This window comes from Pongo abelii, chromosome 8 (genome assembly GCF_028885655.2).
Source record: "Pongo abelii isolate AG06213 chromosome 8, NHGRI_mPonAbe1-v2.0_pri, whole genome shotgun sequence".
Taxonomy (NCBI): Eukaryota; Metazoa; Chordata; class Mammalia; order Primates; family Hominidae; genus Pongo; species Pongo abelii.
In genome coordinates this window covers 58,742,710-58,758,973 of record NC_071993.2, presented here as the reverse complement: position 1 = coordinate 58,758,973, position 16,264 = coordinate 58,742,710, and the positions used below count along the sequence as shown (strand labels likewise).

Below are 16,264 nucleotides of genomic sequence, written 5' to 3'. Positions count from 1 at the left end.
CCACACATCTACAACAATCTGATCTTTGACAAACCTGACAGAAACAAGCAATGGGGAAAGGATTCCCTGTTTAATAAATGGTGCTGGGAAAACTGGCTAGCCATATGTAGAAAGCTGAAACTGGATCCCTTCCTTACACCTTATACTAAAATTAATTCGAGATGGATTAATGACTTACATGTTAGACCTAAAACCATAAAAACCCTAGAAGAAAACCTAGGCATTATCATTCAGGACATAGGCACGGGCAAGGACTTCATGTCTAAAACACCAAAAGCAATGGCTACAAAAGCCAAAATTGACAAATGGGATCTAATCAAACTAAAGAGCTTGTGCACAGCAAAAGAAACCACCATCAGAGTGAACAGGCAACCTACAGAATGGGAGAAAATTTTTGCAACCTACTCATCTGACAAAGGGCTAATATCCAGAATCTACAATGAACTCAAACAAATTTACAAGAAAAAACAAACAACCCCATCAAAAAGTGGGCAAAGGATATGAACAGACACTTCTCAAAAGAAGACATTTATGCAGCCAAAAAACACATGAAAAAATGCTCACCATCACTGGCCATCAGAGAAATGCAAATCAAAACCACAATGAGATACCATCTCACACCAGTTAGAATGGCGATCATTAAAAAGTCAGGAAACAACAGGTGTTGGAGAGGATGTGGAGAAATAGGAACACTTTTACACTGTTGGTGGGACCGTAAACTAATTCAGCCATTGTGGAAGTCAGTGTGGCAACTCCTCAGGGATCTAGAACTAGAAATACCATTTGACCCAGCCATCCCATTACTGGGTATGTGCCCAAAGGATTATAAATCATGCTGCTATAAAGACACATGCACACATATATTTATTGCGGCACTATTCACAATAGCAAAGACTTGGAACCAACCCAAATGTCCAAGAATGATAGACTGGATTAAGAAAATGTGGCACATATACACCATGGAATACTATGCAGTCATAAAAAATGATGAGTTCATGTCCTTTGTAGGGACATGGATGAAGCTGGAAACCATCATTCTCAGCAAACTATCGCAAGGACAAAAAACCAAACACCACATGTTCTCACTCATAGGTGGGAATTGAACAATGAGAACACATGGACACAGGAAGGGGAATATCACACACTGGGGACTGTTGTGGGGTGGGGGGAGGGGGGAGGGATAGCATTAGGAGATATACCTAATGCTAAATGACGAGTTAATGGGTACAGCACACCAGCATGGCACATGTATACATATGTAACTAACCTGCACGTTGTGCACATGTACCCTAAAATTTAAAGTATAATTATAATTTTAAAAAGTGGGTAAATACTTGCCTTAAATCATCAACAAGTGAGGAAACAACGGAAAGCAACATAGCTAGAAATGTAGAGAGCATGATACCAACTAAAAAATTATTATCATCATTATTATGCCAGCTTCAGATTACTAAAGTTTTGCACTGTGAAAAACCAAACTTAAAGATTTCTAAGTCCAGTCTCCGTGATGTCGCAAGGAGGAAAGTGGAGCAGGGGAATTTAGTATCAGAAAAATAAACTTTGGAGTCAGATGGGTTCAAACCATGATCTATTAGCTGTGTCATACTCTAATATTACTACAGTTAGTATCAGTTGCCTCACTTGTTTAAGAAAAATAGTTCTTTTTTCATGATGATGAAATAAAAAGAATTGGAGTAATCACATTCTTGTTGTGCACCCTGATTTTTCTGGTCCATGTAGTTTAGATTGGACTATATCCAGCCTATGCACGGGGAATGGTCAGATGGACCACGCCTAAACCAATCACTGCTCTTCATGGCTTTGGCCATGATGATTGGATCAGGTGTGGATGGATAACCCAGCTTGATCCAACAACAACCCAAATGCTCAATGATAAAGAGGCCCTCTCTTCTTCTTTCTGTTGCTTCTGGAGAAAGGTCCTCTGTAAGCTTGAAACTGCAGCTACCATCTCATCATCTCAATTGAAGAGCCTGCCTGACATGGAGGCAATGGGAGCAGTCAGGGAAGCAGAGCTGGGAGATCCCGGGGTATTTGTTCCAAATGACCCATTTGAGCCCCTGGATCCAGCCATTCATTCTAAGAGTCAGCTCTTCACTGGTATTTTCAGTTATGTGAACCAATAAATTGCTTCCCATTTTTAAAAAGATATTTTGAGTTGCATTTCTGTTATTTGCAACAACAAAAAAGGAACAATTAACAGAGTAATTGGACTCAAGAGTGGGCTAGTAAAAGTTACAAACCCTAATAAGGAGAATGAATTTATCACTGGAAGTCCATAGGGACCCCTCCATTCATGGCTGGGAATTGATCCTTTCATATCACACATGTAAGTGAATCACGTAAGTTCACTTATACCCTGGGACTGGGACTACGCACCTACAGAGGCTAGAGTGTTAAGTGACTCCGTGAGGGAAAAAAAAAAAAAAAAGAAAGAAAGAAAACTGCAAATGCTAGCTTCTGGCTCTGTCTGCTGCCAGTCTTCAATGAGGTTACATTGTTTTAAATCCCCTTAGTGCAGAACCAGAATGGAAGCCATTAAGGTCAGTTTTGAGAACATTGAAGCCTAAAGCTTCGAGAACTGAAAACCTTGGTGAAAGCTTTATATCCATGTAGTCATGTGAAAGAGAAGAACTAAAAGTGGCAGGTACAAGTCTGTGGTTCAATCCTCAGTTTCTAAGAGGATGCACTGCCTCCATGCCCCCCTGGTCCTGGGGGTCCCCCAACTTTACCTTGCATAGCCATTTGGTGCTTGCCAGGAAAGCCTTTTTCTAAATCCCAGTAACTAAAGTTTTGTCTTCATTATTACTGCCCTTACCAGGTCCTGGAAGACAGGTACAGATCATTCTGTGGTCCACTTTGAACACGATGAAAACAGGACAAGATAAGTGCAGGGAACCTATTTCCCCTCTGGAATTCAGTCAGGAGCCCGCAGAAGAACTATGCCTAGGTGGGCATTCAATACCCACATGTGCCCCAGACATTCATGCTGAATCACAAATGAGTTTGCAATGAAGATACTTAAAATAAGTTCCCTGTAGCATCCAATGAGAGGAGAAAACAAAACGGTATAGTAAAAAGCAGCATAATTTCATGCTCAATTACGGCCAACCTTGAAAACAAAGCAGATTAAATGTTCTAATCCAACAAAGGAGATTTTTCAAAAGAACTTTAATAGTGAAACATGATGACTGACATCTCTCATACTTTTACCTTCCAAAATTTGCTTTCATTGGAAAGTTGACTGGCAGGATAATCAAGAAGAACTAGTTAGAATCACTAACAATTGCCCATATGATGTGGGAGTCTCTTCACTGCCCCACCAGAATTGCTTGTTGTCTTATGGTGGTATACTGTAATACAAGTCATATCACAGAATTGAATGTGCACTTTACTTCTGCCCAACCCCAGGGAATGGTCAGCAGCAAGGATTAAGAGGTATGTTAAGGGGCTTAGCGCTGGTCCTTTGGAGGTTTGAGCATAGCTTGTTTAGCTTTTTCAGAGAGCTGAGGGAGAGAAAACACAGAGAAAAACACAGAGCTGAGGGAGAGAAACACAGAGAAAATTCTGCAGTTCTCTTCTTATCTCCTTGCTGTAGGGGTCCCACTTCCCATCATGCTGTGTGTCTTCTCCTGTGGTGGTGTACAAGATCAAGCAACTTCGTTTTTCCAGAACTATTATACTGCACCTTTGTTTTCAATTTATTCCTTTTTGTGAAAATCTGACTTTAATAATGCAGGCTTTCAGTGCTGAAAGGATCCAGGAAAATCACTTGGTACCAGTGCACCTTCTTTTGCACTGTTGTTCAGCTTTGGAGGGCTGAACCAGCTTTGTGCAAGGCTGCAGAGCCGGGCCTGGAGTCCAGGTACTTTGTGAAATCAGCTCACTGTAATTTGCGCCCTGCCTCTGTGACCCTCTGTGACCTCCTGCTGCAACTGTCTTTAATAATCATGCTGAGGTATCCCTTAACACTAGAAGAGGGGCATGCTGCCTTCCCACCAGGAAGTGTCCACTCATGCTCTCAAGGCAAGGAGGCGCCCAGGCTTCCGACCTGTGCTGAGGACTCTGGATCAAGAGAGGGGACTGGAACCAGGCTCGCTCAGTTCATGTAGCTGCTGCTTCGGGGAGCAGTCTGTGTAGGTCTGCATGGAGAAGAGTCAACCCCAGACCCCTGTCCTGAAGGGCTCATCAAATAAGGGAATCTTGTTTGCTGGGAGTCGTTTCCAGAGAAATCCGACAGAGGTCAGTGGATCCTTTGATGCTTCCCATTGACTTTCCTCAGTGACGCGAAGGAGATGGATCAACAGTGGGCGGCGAGATGCTTCCAGGCCTGTAGAACCTGATATTCGGCCCAGCCAGCCACCGGGAGACCCCTTTGGTTACCATGGAAACAGCTGCAGAAAGCCAAAGAGTAGATAGAATCCTTTAACTCGGTTTAAATGCAAATTCTGTGGGTAATTAAGTGGCAAACCACAGTAAGAACATTATGGGAGATATGCAGTCACTGGAAAGGTAATAAATGCCTGCCTTGAAATGGATATAATAAAAAATTTGACAGTTTGTCTCAGCAAGAAATTTTGTCTTTAAAACACCTCAACATTCTCTACTTCCCCCTCCAGTTTTTGAAATTGTCATCTAGGTTTTAGAAAAAAAAAAAAATACTAAAAATTCAGGCCTGCAATGGTTTTAAAACTCTCCTCATTAGCAGGTGTCTCCTATCTCCTCCACAGCTTTTACTGGAACCTTTCATGAGCTGGAGTTCCACGGACATTTCAGCTTCAATTTTCATGTTGTTTTTGAGGAATCAATTGGTTTGAATGGGAAAATGTTCTTTTCCGTTCGTCTTTCCTCAGACTTGTGCCTTGGGGTGAGCATGCACATGGAATCCTCAATTAATAGGCTCGGGGTGCTCAGCCTTGTTCTTGAGAAACCCCACCTCCACCCCCAAACTGCCGTAACTCGCCTCCACAGGCCTCTGGTACTTTCCCAAGTAATTGAAAGTTTCCCCTTAATAAGCCCAAGCAGGAGCAGAAGAGAGAATCTAATCAGGGTATATTCTGGCTGGGAATTAAAACTTCCACGATGTGCACCCTTCCAGATGAACGGTCTGAATTAGGTCTGAAATGGCAGCAGGCTAGGCCTATGTAGCTGTACTTGAAAAAGTGGGCAGCTCCTTAACTAGTGTTTCATTGCTTTTTCACTGCTTTTTGACGCCTATGCACCTAATGAGGGGCTCTTCTTTCTGAGTGGCAGGGACTGTGATTATGAGAGCACAGACTTCTGCAGAGTGGATCCCGCCCCACACCCCTCAACTCCACAGCGCTCTACAGGTGTGATCCTTGCTGCCCCATAGGCCTTTCCCAAGGAAGACCTTGGCCTGACTGTGCCTTTTTTACATTATTAAGCCCACATTTTTTTTTTAAAACCAAGCTCTGCTTTCTGAACTAAAATCCCACATTTTAAATTTCATATATTGAAGCAGGCCACTTTAGAGCAGTCATAGAGTCCGACTGAAAAGGTTGGGTTTTTAGAGGTGAATAAAATGATGGCGATGGACAGAAGAGATTTTTTTTAACTCCCTCCTTAGAAATCTCATTGCTTCTCTCTGCATAATTAAAATTTAAAAGGAGTCATAGGAGCTAAGAACTAGACAGGCTATTAGAATTTATCTAGCTGTGGTTTCTTAATTTAGGGCCCATATATTAGTGTCAAGGTAATCATAAACACCTTGAAAAGTAGGATGCTGCCTGTTGCTGATATCAGGAGCTAAAATGAATCCATAACATTAAAAAATAAAAAGATGAGGAACTACTGCTCTATTATGACATCTAGTGCAAACAGGTGGTCCCCATTTATGAACTGTTGGATGAATGAATAACTAAAACTGTGTGATTAAGACTTCACTAATTCTCCTCCTATGCCTCTACATGTTCTGCTTCTACTTTTTCCTCTAGTGCCATCTCCTCCATCTATTTTTCTATTGGGCAGATTAACACATTTGTTAACGAAAAGAGCGGGGGAAAGGCAAAATGGCAAATAAACAAAACTGGAAATAGGGATGTTGTTTCGGCATGTCATGGATGTCCTATAAACATACTCTCATCCACGGGGCACCTGACCCACTGTAGCTGGGAGAGTCCATGCAATCAAGGATGAAAGATTGTTGGTACAATCCTCAGGGCTGACCTCAGCAAAGATGTTTCCTGGCTGGGTGCGGTGGCTCATGCCTGTAATCCCAGCACTTTGGGAGGCCAAGGTGGGAAAATCACCAGGTCAAGAGATCGAGACCACCCTGGCCAACATGGTGAAACCCCATCTTTACTAAAAATACAAAAATTAGCTAGGCGTGGTGGTGCGCACCTGCAGTCCCAGCTACTTGTGAGGCTGAGGCAGGAAAATACCTTGAACCTGGGAGGTAGATGTTGCAGTGAGCTGAGATCACACCACTGCACTCCAGCCTGGCAACAGAGCAAGACTCCATCTCAAAAAAAAAAAAAAAAAAGAAAAGATGTTTCCTTCCCCGTAATTACTAAATGATGGCTTGAAATCATAGATGCCCCAATGTTAATGCATCTTAAAACCATCTAGGAAAAAAAAATAACAGTTCTGGGTAAGTAAATAAAATAGAAGTTAATGAAAACTGGCACCTTGTGTGGAGACTTCATGACAAGGGCTACATCCTAAAGCCCACCTGACCCTCTACAGCTTAGCATGCAGATGAGGATAGGATAGCCAAGGGAGAAGCTATGGTTTACAGGTGAAAGCTCTTACTCCCGGGACCCCAAATAACTCATAAAATCCTCATGAAGAAAGACTGACCCAAAACTAGGTAAAGGAAATGGAGAGCAGCTCTGGGAATGACATTCTACCACCCGTGCAGGTGAGAGATAAATTGACCTTTGAGAGATGAATGTGTTTCCAGTTACAGTGGATCAGAAACCAGGAAACTCCCAACCTTTATTTAGGCATAGATTCCCCCAATTTTACTTCTGCTTTGGTTTTGTCAACTGTCAGATGAGGAAACTGTTATTTTATTTGTTGGTTTGTTTTGTGAACCAAATAACACAGGGAGAGGGCCTTGAGTCTAGCACTTAATGGGTGCTAAATACTCACTAGAGAGCAGTCCACCTCATTCTCTGCCTGGTTGTCCTGAAATAACGCCCCCAAACATCATTAGAAACCATATTTGGGATGGATTGTTATTTAGACTAGGCAGACCCTCTGGTGGCTCCAATTATATTAAGAGGATTTTATTTTTATGACAAAAATGAATTTTCAATTGCCTCTACTTGTAGATAAACTAGTAAAAACAATTCTGAAGAGATGGCAGAATCAGATGAATAACAAGGAATCTATTCCCCTTAATGCTTATCATTATTACTATTAAATCATCCAACTCAAGGAGTTCCTAACAGCAGCAGCAGCAATGAAAGGGAACAACCAGGGCTCCCAGGAATGGAAGTCCCACAGCATTTTTCTTTTCTGCCACACCACTCCCAGCACACTAGGGAGCTGTTTCTGTATTCGGCCATGGCTCTTGTTTGATGGCAGTGATATGCTCTCTCGCCTGTTATGTGCTACAGCCAAGGATGCAGGAGACCATCTAAGAGGACCAAGGCCCCTGGGGCAGGTTTCAGGAGCAGCTCACCATACTCATTCCCCTATGATCTAAGTAGAGGTCCTTGGTGCAATCGGACAGACATCTCTGTGTCTTTCTCCTCGAGGCTCCCGGAGCCTTTCTTTCCAGTCCCCGTCTCAGGTAGTATCTACACTTAGAGAGATGAACAAAAAGGACCTAAGCCTCTAGCTGTTCTGCTTCTATTCAGGGTGGGGTGTAGGAGAAAGAGAAAAATGGGACCTCCTCATTGACTTTTCCTTTAGGACTAGATCCATGTCGGCTGGGCACGAACTTTAGATGTACCTCTTTAAGATAACTAGAAAAAAGTGATGATCAGCATATCAGAAAATACAAAATCCTGTTGCTTATTAGCAAAATGTGAAAGCACAGACACCACAGCCAATCAAATAAAAATGATGTTGGAATAAGTAAAATGTGACTCTTCAGAGAATCAAACTGGTGACATAAAAGATAAACTTAAGGAAAACAGTCTACAGACAGCCCCCCACGTCACCCTAAATCCCCCTATCTTCTGTGGTCCCCTGCATGGTGGACAAGTCACCGTGAAAGCCCTATTGTTCTGGGGATTCACATGTGTCTTGTTTTGTTTTGTTTTGTGTTGTGTTGTGTTGTTTTGTTTTGTTTGAGACGAAGTCTTGCTCTATCGCCTAGGCTGGAGTACAGTGGAACAATCTCGGCTCACTGCAACCTCCACCTCCCGGGTAAAAGCAATTCTCCCTGCTTCCGCCTCCTGAGTAGCTGGGATTACAGGCACCTGCCACCATGCCTGGCTAATTTTTGTATTTTTTAGTAGAAATGGGGTTTCACCATGTTGGTCAGGCTGGTCTTGAACTCCTGACCTCAGGTGATCCACCTGCCTCAGCCTCCCAAAGTGTTGAGATTACAGTTGTGAGCCACCATGCCCGGCTGCATGTATCTTTTTACTATTGATATCCTGAATGGCCAACAATATACCTTATCTTTCAATCTCCAGTGTCTGGAAGTGTCTCTAGTGGGTAGGGATGTTTGGGGACTGTTTATTGAATGAGTTAAAAAATTCCCAAATAAAATAAATGAGTGGATTAGGAAATGAATGGCAAGACAGAACATAGAGAATCAGACCCTGATGATCAGTATCCCCAAAGATGGACATTAATAATTACAGATCTAATGGAAGAAAACTTGGAAGAACTGAAAAAAAATATTAAAAGGATCTGAGATAAGAAATTGAGTGGGATCATCACATGTTCAACAGAGTTAATAATAAGAACATATGCCAAGGCATATCCTAGAGGGAGGGAGAGGAGCTTTCAATTCAAAGATAAAACTCCTTCAAGCTTTTAAGTCAAAAAGCCAAAAAGAAAAAATATATATCTACATTCTATCCTTTAAAAAGATTCTTTGACTTACAAGAATAAAACCCTGAGTGTTCCTGATTCAAAATAGAAGAAAATGGAGCAGCTCATGTTACAGACAGACAGGGAAGATTTTAAGAAGAGATTGTCTTTGTTTTGGCATCAACTGTTATCACTGGGAGGATTAGTACTCCCCTATAGAACAGTGTCTTCAAAGGCTCCAGCAAGCATGGCTGAGGATCAGTTTTCATAGCCTCTATGGGAGAATGTGGGTCCCAAGGCACCTCGTCACACCTCTAGAACTCTGGGGTCTCACTAAATCACCAACTGTCCCATAGAGTACAGGATCCACAGCTGTACTGAAAAGAGTTAACACTGTAGGTCTAAACTGCTATCTTTGGAAAGGCAAGGTAAGTCCCTGGCTAGTGTCTAGGAACTTAGAGTTAAGAGGGTTCCCATCATTCCTTGATAAGAGTGGCTCACTATACCTAAGCTGTTTTTTTCAAACAATGTCATTTACGCTGAACACTTGCTTTACTTCTGAAGTCTGGAGTTTTTGTGCATTCTAGGTAGAGGCTGCCTACATGACTGGCTCCCAGTAAAAGCCCTAGGTGCTCAGTCTCTAATGAGCTTTCCTAACAGCCATCACTTACCTGTTACTGGAGGAATTGAGCACATCCTGCATGATTGCAATGAGGGAAGATTATTGAAGGCTGAACTTCATCCCATGTGCTTTTCCCATTTGCTTTGTTTTGTATCCTTTGATTGTAATAAATTATAGCCATGAATACCACTATATGTTTAATCACTGTATCACACAGATTATTCTAACTGTCATCATCCAGGAAAATATAATAACCTTTTAGAGTAATTGTCTCTACGGAATTCTACAGGCAGAAAAGCTGGAGACCAGTGTGGTAAAAAATGGAGGAACCAGGAGAAGACCATATCTGGGTCCCAAGACTATCATGTCTATCTTTGGCAAGAGAGAGGCCTGGAGATGATTCTGGAAAGCTTCATTGACATGTCAAGTAGATGCTCAATATTCTTCCTGAGCACCCCGGTGTCCTGCCAGATCCTTGCCCATTCCTGCTGGGATGATAAAGAGCTTTATAGACCCTCTAAAACATAGACATTTTTTTCCAGCTGTGCCATCTTGTTGTTTTTCTTTTTACAGGCAGTCAGCAGAAAGACTCATCTGTTGAGACATAGATGTAGCAGTGTATGTGTGTTTGTGTGTGGATGTGCATGCTCATCTCTTTATGCATTGGGCAGAGAAGTCTAATTATTGTTATGGCAGAGGAATGCATGGGGAAAGCATTCTGAAACACATGGGAAGGATTAAGACTCAGATGTTCCCCAAAGTGCACGTACACCAGCATCAGAAGCCCACCAGCCTCAACCTTCTGCTGCCCCACCACCTCTGCTCTGACCTCCTAAGAGGCTAGCTTTGCTCTTGTTCTGAAAGCAAATCAAGAGCAGCCCCGAGATTACCGGTAGTAGAATGCATTGCCCCCATGCCTTTGCAAGTCAAAGCTGGGTGCTCTGCTGATGAGAAAAGCTGTTGCCATTGGGATGTTGAAAAACATCGTGTGACTCTTGCAATCAACTGGCCATTATAATTTGGTACTCTATGAGCACTTCTGTTGCCAATATCTGCCTATCAGTGGGAACTGAGGCAACTTTTTCTTAGAAATCTAATATTATAGATTCAAGAGGCTATCTTGTCTATCCCTCTGGGTTTGCCTATATATCTGAAGTATCTCTGAAATATCCAAAATATTTATCTGGATGTAGAATAGATACTCAATAATGGTAACTGCTTTTCTGTTGGTCTCCAGGGAAGATAGTTATTCTTCTACAATCATTCAATTGATATCAAGTATTATTGAACTTTCACTGCATATGCAGATACTCTACTGGTTATTATTAGATAGTTCTCCAAAGAACAGAGATTCAGAGAGTCTTGTAAAGATTACAGCAATTAAGTGGAAAGATCATGGTTTGCTCCTTGGGCCACTGGACTGCAAAACTGTTTTCTTTCCCCTAGATTAGGATTTCTCCACTTCAGCACTGTTGACATTGGGGGCCAGATAATTCTTTGTGGCAAGCCCTGTCGTGTGCATTGTAGGATGTTAGTGGTATCCCTGGCTGATACCAGTTGCAGCCGTCTAGTTATGGAACCCAAAGAGATCCCTAGACATCATCAAATATCCTCAAGAAGGGGTGGAAAGTCTCCTGTCCTCCCACCTTCTGTTGCGAAACACTGCCCTGTAGCAAGCTGCCTGTGAAGCTTTGCTACTCAAAGTGTGGTTTGCTTCTCAAAGTATGCTACTCAAAGTGACAAGAAGCTTCAGCATCAGCAACACCCAAGACTTTGTTAAACATAAATGCAGAATCTCACACCTCTTCTCAGGCCTACTGGGTCAGAACTGACATTTAAGCAGGAGCTTCAAGGTGATCCATATGCATATTCAAGTTTGCAAAATACTGTTCCCTGGTATCTTGTGGTCACAGTTGTTCCTCACAGATTTTCCCAGACAAATTCAGGTTCTAAAGTGAGATGTCTAGCAAACTGCTCATGAAGTGAATCACATTCTTTCAATTATATTGTTCACCAGATTTTTGTCAAAATATTATAAATTTTTTTTAATTTTACTTTAAGTTCTGGGATACATGTGCAGAATGTGCACCTTTGTTACATAGGTATATATGTGCCACGGTGGTTTGCTGCACCGATCAACCCGTCGTCTAGGTTTTAAGCCCTGCGTGCATTACGTATTTGTCCTAATGCTGTCTTTCCCCTTGCCCCTGGCCCCCAACAGGCCCCAGTGTGTGATGTTCCCCTCCTTGTGTCCATGTTCCATGTGTTCTCATTGTTCAACTCCCACTGCCACAGTATTTTCTTAAAAGCTAACTCCTGGGATAGGACCACCACTAGGATCCTAGGCTTTTTTCTTTTTTTTTTTTTTTTTGCAGACGGAGTCTTGCTTTGTTGCCCAGGCTGGAGTACAGTGGCGCGATCTCGGCTCACTGCAAGCTCCGCCTCCCAGGTTCACGCCATTCTCCTGCCTCAGCCTCCCGAGTAGCTGGGACTACAGGCACCTGCCACCACGCCCGGCTAATTTTTTTGTATTTTTAGTAGAGACGGGGTTTCACTGTGTTAGCCAGAATGGTCTCAATCTCCTGACCTCGTGACCCGCCCGCCTCGGCCTCCCAAAGTGCTGGATTACAGGCATGAGCCACCGCGCCCGGCCGGATCCTAGGCTTTAATTAGTGCATCCATTCATTCATTCATTGATTCTTGCTGAGGAGGTGCATTGTGCAGAGCACTGGGGAAAAGGGATGCACGGAGCCTGGGTTGCCAACTGGAAGCCCATTCTGCAACTGCACTTTCTATGAGGGCCCGCATGGATCTCAGCTTCTGGACACGGATGCATCTGCTGTTCTCTGAGCTCAGCTAATGTTCACAGTCCATGCACTTCTGAGAACACAAGCTGAACTCACTGCACCCGCATAGAATCAGCAGTGTAGGACCCTGCCACTGCATGGGAAGGGCATCTTGACTTTCAAGCTTTCTGTTAATTTATTTGAAATGTTCGATGAGGGCCAGCCAATAGCCTTAAGATGAATGACTGTCTGATTCACAGTGAGGAATGCTGAGTTCATCATACAGTACTCTAGAAAAAGAGTAGTGGGGAGGGTTTGAGTTTCGAAATCAGGGTTATTCCCTTTTCCCTATCAGCAATTTCACAGAAGTTATTTAAGCATGTCAGTTAAACGTGGGAATGTTTTTCAAATGAAACCTACAATAAGGAGGGGAGAACTGTGCCCTTAGCATCATAAGGCCAGGGTTGAAAAGAATTATGAACAAAGACTAGAGTAGATGGTATTCAAAATGCAATTAATTCTCATAAAAATGAATATTTTCATGCACAGCCCACTTTGGAAGTTCTCCCACTCCCTATCACCACCACCAATTTACCTGTCTGGAGATCATTCAAAGCCAACAGAACTGAGACCAGAACCCATTCTCTCCTGGCCACAAGCAGAAACCGAGTAGAGAATCAACTCTGAGGCTATGAACCTTATAAGAGGACCTGAGAACTGGACTGAACTCTCATCATGAAGTGGGAGGTATATGGCTTCCCAGGGCACTAGGAGGCAGGATCATCACACAGGGAGGCCTTAAAGGAAGAGGAACACAGAAAGAGAGAAGAAAATGAAAAGATTCATAGAAGTAGGGGGCAGAGTCCCAGGAGGATGGTGGTGAAGTGTTTTGCACCTTAGAAAGTTCAAGAGAAAGAAAGACCAGGGAGCCGTGAGCCTTCTACTCACACGCACAGACAGAATACTCACCCTGTATGGCCTTGAACTCAGTTGTCTTCCCATATTTTCAGTCAAGACTGGTCTGACTACCCTTGTGGAGTAAGTATGTTTTCACTTCAAGATAGATGGGAGGGTGGGAGAGGTATTTCTTTTTCTTTTTTTTTTTTTTTTTTTTTGAGATGGAGTCTCACTGCGATGCCCCAGCTGGAGTGCAGTGGTACAATCTCAGCTCACTGCAACCTCCGCCTTCAGGATTCAAGTGATTCTCCTGCCCCAGCCTCTTGAGTAGCTGGGACTACAAGCATGCACCACCACACTCAGCTAATTTTTGTATTTTTGGCAGGGACAGGGTTTCACCATATTGGCCAGGCTGGTCTCGAACTCCTGACTTCAAGTCATCTGCCCACCTCAGCCTCCCAAAGTGTTGGGATTACAGGCGTGAGTCCCTGCACCTGGCTGGGAAAGGTATTTCTTAGAATGGCAGAAGAACAAGTCCATCCCACAATCATCCAATATATTGGATGATATCATACTCAGGGATCAATATGCACAGTGAGCTGTGATTTTATATATAAATCCAATTTTATATATTTATATATGACTATACATACAAATACGTATATACTCAAAATGAATCTGTATTTCGTAACAAAATCTAATAAATAGAGGAGACATTTAAAATTAATTGCTGGACTCCCAAGTTAAAAGTCCATTAAAAGTATCAATAATGTATCAATTTTTCAATTGCTGATTTAGACTGGTAAACATTTCATTGTCTTTCCTCAAAACTCAGGAAGAAGAAATGATGTTGTAATTTTCTTCATAAAACACAATACAATCTGTGCATATGCAATTTAGCAGATCAAATTTTATGAAAATTTATGACGATTAGCCAAGGACATTCTATCAGTGAAAAACAACAACAACAAAAAGATTGACTGCCTGCATGCCAGGTTCTATAGTTAACATTAAGAATGCAAATGTGAGAAAAGTTACAGCCCCATCTGGAGGGGGCATGATGTTATGGGAAAGATTACAATGGGACGTGTCCATTCTGACACGTGTTCTGTACTCTCACAGAGGTTCAAGAGGTGCCACTGGCACCAGGAGCCCTCCAACCTCAACCCCATGTGTTGGTGGTAAGGGCCCTGGAGAGTCTTTGGTCATGCAGAGATGATACAGACCAGTTTTATTTGTTTTGGTTCTCTCTGTTTGTTTGAACTTCACAGTACTCACTGTTATCATGGGAGCAGAGTGAGTCATGGCTCAAGTTTAGCTCAGAGTGGTACATTTTAGCCAAGCTTGTGTGTGTGTGTGTGTGTGTGTGTGTATCTATTTATATATGTGTGTATATACATATTTACTAATATATAGTTTATATATGGGTGTATATATACTTTGTGTATATATGTATATTTACACATATGTAGTATATAATACACATATATTCATCTATAAATTCATACCATGATATATGTGTATATATGTATGTATAAAATCATACACCCATCATGAGATGTTGGTATTAAAATAATTCAAGAATGTACATATATATGTATAAATGTATGAGTAAATACACCCACACACACACTCTCACACGTATGTATATCCCCTTCCCCTTCCAGTTGTACAATTCCCTCTGGTTGAGATTTCTACTATTATTTTAATACCCACATGCCATGATGGGTCACTGGGGCATCATCCAGATGGGTGGTAGAAGTGAGCCTGAAATGTAAACTTTACCCCACCACTTGACAAGTTGTCTGTGCTCAGAACCTCATCTGGGATCAAATTTGCCAAACTGAAGGCCTTAGGCATTTTTGTAATGCAGCATATGGCCAAAAGAAATCAGGTTCTTTTTTTTTTTTTTTTTTCAGTTGAATAAGGCTAAGAAGAGGAACTCACCCAAATTGAACATCAGTACATGAGAGGAGGATAAAAAAAATCCAAAGCTGTGCTTGCAACCTAGGCACAGAGAGGTGTAGACAAAGCCTCTGACACGAGGTGCTCTGATGACCACCAGGGGCATTCTTTAATGCGCAGGCAAATGAAGAATGATGCAGGGCTGGGCCAGAGCCTCATCAAAGGCAGAGGTATGCCAGGCACTGAGCTTCAGCACAGAGACTAGCAGAGCTTCCCTACATCTATCTGGAGCCCTCTCAGCATGGAAACATTGCAATGGGATGAGAGGAAAGAATGTAATGATGGAGGAGTCCTATAATTGTACCTCAAAAGAGGTGACAGTTACAGGTAGGGGCTGTGATCCCTAGAACAGATTGCCCAGTAAAAGCAAAGGCAGATTTCAAGTTGTCTGATCCTGAAAATTAGAAAAGTACATGGCTTAGCTGATATCACTCTTTTTTCTCCCATTCACCTCTGGTGGCCTCAGAAAGCCCATAACCTCTAAAGTAGTTTTCTTTTCCAAAATTTCTCCAGTTTCACCCCAACCTTCTTCCACACCACCCTTCCTACCAGCTCCTGGCTCACCTAGTGGAGTACGAGTAGTGCTGGAATCATCCTCTCCACATTGGGGTCAGTCTTCTGATCATCTTCCTTAGAATTGTCCCTTTCATCTATTCCTTCTGCCCCAAACCCTGGTAACATTGCCTGGTAACTGAAGTTCTCATGCAACTCTTTAGTTTTGTCCATGACTGGTGGGCATAGAAGGAGATTTTATATTTGGTGGCCAAGTTTGCTGACAAGATCAGGTGCCTTTAGCATTTGTATGGGACTTTAATGAGTAAGGAGAGATGTGTTGTGTGGAGAAAGGAAGAAGGGCTTCCAGGCAGAGGAAGCAGTGTGCACAAAGGCACAGAGATACACAGAGGGCACCAGGGATGGAGGCAGCATGAGTAGCACTGAGGAGACAGAGCACAGTATGCATGGGGAGACAGTGGGTGATGTGTCTGTAAAGTTATGGCATCGTAAAGAAAAGTTATGACAT

General features: G+C 42.5%; 2 long non-coding RNA genes across 2 annotated transcripts in view; both read right to left on the bottom strand.

Annotated features, from left to right (window-relative positions):
* LOC103891639 (uncharacterized) overlaps positions 1-16,219 on the bottom strand; it is a 58,476-nt gene extending 42,257 nt beyond the window's left edge. The window contains exon 1 of the long non-coding RNA XR_010141531.1: positions 15,808-16,219. This is a non-coding gene — a long non-coding RNA (uncharacterized LOC103891639). The remainder of the gene's footprint in view (positions 1-15,807) is intronic.
* On the bottom strand, positions 11,502-13,475 carry LOC129048239 (uncharacterized). The gene is made up of 3 exons (XR_008510431.1): positions 13,351-13,475; positions 12,977-13,178; positions 11,502-12,671 (listed from the first exon to the last, which is right to left on the bottom strand). It is a non-coding gene; the product is annotated as an uncharacterized LOC129048239 (long non-coding RNA).
* Positions 16,220-16,264: the final 45 nt, after the last annotated feature.